The sequence below is a fragment of the Egretta garzetta genome, unplaced genomic scaffold, assembly GCF_000687185.1.
Source record: "Egretta garzetta isolate BGI_Z169 unplaced genomic scaffold, ASM68718v1 scaffold98, whole genome shotgun sequence".
In the NCBI taxonomy this organism is placed as follows: domain Eukaryota; kingdom Metazoa; phylum Chordata; class Aves; order Pelecaniformes; family Ardeidae; genus Egretta; species Egretta garzetta.
Genome location: NW_009260611.1, coordinates 1,905,175 through 1,905,863, shown reverse-complemented (window position 1 = coordinate 1,905,863; position 689 = coordinate 1,905,175).

The following is a 689-nucleotide window of genomic DNA, read 5'->3' as shown; positions in this document are numbered from 1 at the left end:
CGAGAGAGGCTGTGGTCCCTCAAAGGTTACTTTCAGGTGACCGGCCCGGCGGCAGGAAATCGGCACAAAATCCAACTCAAATTCCATGAAAACCCCCAAACCCACTTAATTTCTCGCTGAACCTGGGCTCGCGGCCAGCACAACGGCACATGGCTCTCACGTGCCTCTCCAAGGGCCCATCACTTTTTAACGCTGTTGTACAAACCACAGCGCCTGAACGTCACAAACTCAGTCACCGATTACTGCCCGTGTTCACTGCACAAATTACTGCTCGCGTTGTTCCTACTGGGCCGCGCTTCACACAGTATGCTGCACGGCGCTGCCAAAACTGCCTAAAAATGGTTCCATCCCTGCCCCTTCTGGTCGCTGGATCACGACGCATCTTTCATATAAAGCTAGGGAACTGTAAGAAGCCGCTGCCAAAATTCAGGGGAGTTTGGGACCTGGACAGGCTGGGTCAATGGGTTGAGGACAACTGTATGAGGTTCAACAAGGCCAAGTGCCGGGTCCTGCACTTGGGTCACAACAACCCCATGCAGCGCTACAGGCTTGGGGAAGAGTGGCTGGAAAGCTGCCTGGCAGAGAGGGATCTGGGGGTACTGGTTGACAGCTGGCTGAATATGAGCCAGCAGTGTGCCCAGGTGGCCAAGAAGGCCAATGGCATCCTGGCTTGTATCAGGAATAGTGTG